At 40.8% G+C, this 3,145-nt stretch overlaps 1 non-coding gene across 1 annotated transcript; it reads right to left on the bottom strand.

Moving 5' to 3' along the window:
* Positions 1 to 1,272: 1,272 nt before the first annotated feature.
* Positions 1,273 to 1,379, bottom strand: LOC142177769 (small nucleolar RNA R71). The gene has a single exon (XR_012706326.1). It is a non-coding gene; the product is annotated as a small nucleolar RNA R71 (small nucleolar RNA).
* Positions 1,380 to 3,145: the final 1,766 nt, after the last annotated feature.

Genomic DNA, 3,145 nt, shown 5'->3' with positions numbered 1-3,145 from the left:
ATAACCGGGAAAGGTTCTCCTAAAGACCAATCCACTATGCATTCTTGCCTATCTTCACGTGCTTAAATTGGTTCATCTTGTGAGGTTAAGACTTAATCGAGAGAGGAGTTTTGCTGAACGTTTGAACTAATAATTGAGTGAATTCGAGAGACTCACTTAAACATTAGAAGTGAATTACCTAGAGTTAGATCCCAAACAATTATCATGCACCTATCCTATCAACCCTTATTTTCTCCCATTGATAACTTCTTTGCTTACCTTTGTTGTGATTGTCATTAGTCAATAGCTTTAGATTCTTAGTTAATTATAGTTAGAAATCATAGAAATCTCAATTGTTGATCATCTTGGATAGCAATCAAGCTAGAAATTACAAGAATAATGTTTAAATCCAATCCCTGTGGATACAATATTATACTATACTATATTTGACTAGCGAGCATAATTTACGTGTGTGTTTCGATCTCGTCAAATTTTGGCGTCGTTGCCGGGGATTGGCAACCAATAGTGTTTGAAATAGTTTGTACTGCTAATTCAAAAAAATTTCTTTTTTTTCTCTTTTTGCGTTTGGTGTTCTTTGACTGTGCGCAGGTGACAGGTTTAGTGTGGTGCATGACTCGAGCTTCTGCGAAAGAAGTGATACCATACGAGACAGAGATAGAAAAATAATTGCGACAGCTGAGGAAGGAAAGAAATGTCACCGAGACATCAGAAAAGGTTGGGCAATCCTCAACCAAAGAAACTATGGCTGGAAACAGTGATGATAATGTAGATGTGGCTGCAGGAGAGGCATCCCAACAACAGGAAAAAGTTGTACGGGATGCTGAGGAAGCAGCTATTAGATATCCACAGAATATCTATGAAGAAGAGAGGGGTCTCAAACTTAATCAACATCAATCCTTGACTGGGAGACCCCTTGGCGATTATACTAGACCGGTCTACAATCAAGGATTATCCAGTGTTAGACCACCTCCAATTGCAGCAAACAATTTTGAGTTGAAGCAAGAGTTGCTTCAAACCCTTCAGAATTGTTGTGTCTTCAAAAGGAAACCAAATAAAAATCTAACACACATCTAATGGACTTCGAAGAGATTATGAATACCTTTCAATGCAATGGGGTGTCACAAGATGCAGTGTACTTAAGGGCATTCCCCTTTTTCACTTAAAGATGATGCTAAGGAGTGGCTTTGGAGTTTACCCAGTGGATCGATTAGAACTTGGGAGGAGATGACCAGAAAATTCCTTGATAAATATTTCTCCTCAGCTAAGACGGGCAAGATTAGAAGAGAAATCTATAACTTCTGCCAGAAAGAGACTGAAATTGTTTTTGAAGCATGGGAGAGGTTTAAGGAGATAGTTAGAAAGTGTCAACAAAGCGGAATTGAACTCTGGATGCAACTCTGGGGTTTTTGGGAAGGATTGACACCGGACTCACGTAGAACATTGGGCAATGCAGTTGGAGGCCCTTTCATGAAGAAGACACCAGAGGAGATAGTTACAATTCTTGATGAGTTATCTAAAGATGCTGATCAGTGGCCCTCTGAGAGTGCTGAAAGAAGAAGATCAACTGGTGTTCACCAAGTTGATGCTAATACATATGTGCAGGTACAGCTTGATGTTATGGCTAAAGAAATACAAAAGCTGAACTTAGCCTTAATATAAAATGAGTTGCACGCAGTTTATGATATATGTGGGAGAGGACACCCTACTCATGAGTGTTAAGCCTCAACTGAGGAAGTCAACGCTGTGGGAAATTATAATGCATTGGGTCAGAGGCACCCTGATATTTTATGGAGTTCACCTGGGGGTACTGCGAATGCATGGCAACAAAACAACCCCAGACCCCAAGGACAAGGAGCTCCAGCATACCAAAATCAGTAGAGGCAACAATATCAGCCTCAACAGCCCATTCAGCCTGGCCTAGAGGATCTAATGAAGGCTTTAATTATCAAGACACATAAGAGGCTGGACGCCCATGGAGCAGCTATCAAAGAACTGGGCACTGGTTTTCGAAACCTGGAGAGACAGGTTGGGAAACTTGCAACAATATTATCTGAGAGGATTCCATGAAATCTCCCCGCTGATACTGAGAGAAATCCTAAAGAAAAAGTGAATGTTGTAACTCTGAGTAGTGGGCAAGTGTTGAAATATCCCACCCCATTCCAAAATGATGTGAAACTTGAAAAAGAAAGTGGGGAGCAGATGAAGAATGATGTTGATAAAAAGATGAAAGGCCAGATGAAAGCTGAGAAAAAGAAGAAGGGAGAAACATCGAGAAGGGAGGAACGTGATGAGAGGGAGCACATGCCTACTTTACCCTTCCCTCAAAAGCTATATAGAGAAAAGTTGGACAAACCGTTTGGGAGATTTTTGGATGTGCTGAAACAGGTTCATGTGAACTTACCATTCACAGAAATGCTCTCACAGATGCCTGCTTATGCCAAATTCTTGAAGGAGATCCTTACAAAGAAGAGGAAGATAGAGGAGACCTCAGTGGTCAAGCTCAAAGAGCATTGCAGTGCGATATTGCAAAACAAACTCCCACAAAAGTGTGGAGATCTAGGGAGTTTTACTACACCTTGCTCATTAAGAACTATCAATTTTGATAAATTGTTATGTGATTCTGGTGCCTCAAATAACTTAATGCCAATATCTATTTATAGGAAACTAGAGAAAGAGATTGGAGAGATAAGGTCGGTACCAATATCTTTGCAGCTGGCGTACCAAATGACTTTAATACCCGAGGGGATAGTGAAAGATGTGTTAGTTCTGGTGGATAAGTTCGTATTTCCTGTAAACTTTATAGTGATGAATATGGAGGAGAACAAGGAGGTCCCCCTCATCCTAGGAAGACCATTCTTAGCGACGGGTAGAGCAATATTGGATATACACAAAATAAAACGCATTCTTAGAGTGGGTGAGGAGACTGTGACTTTTGAGATGAATGTAACAAAGGGGGCACAAAAAGAAAAACCAGCTGCAAATGTTGAGTGGAAAGTGAAGGGCTCAAAAGAGAAGGATGTAGTGAGCAAGAAAGATAAGTGTGGGATGTACCCCAAAAAGGCTGAGAAGAAGTTGTCTGCATGAATGTGCACATTAGTTCGAAGGCGAGGAATGGAACCTGACTTCGACTCGGACCCCGACTAGA

This window comes from Nicotiana tabacum, chromosome 23 (genome assembly GCF_000715075.1).
Source record: "Nicotiana tabacum cultivar K326 chromosome 23, ASM71507v2, whole genome shotgun sequence".
In the NCBI taxonomy this organism is placed as follows: domain Eukaryota; kingdom Viridiplantae; phylum Streptophyta; class Magnoliopsida; order Solanales; family Solanaceae; genus Nicotiana; species Nicotiana tabacum.
The sequence above is the reverse complement of the archived record's forward strand: the minus strand, read 5'-3'. Positions and strand labels throughout refer to the sequence as shown.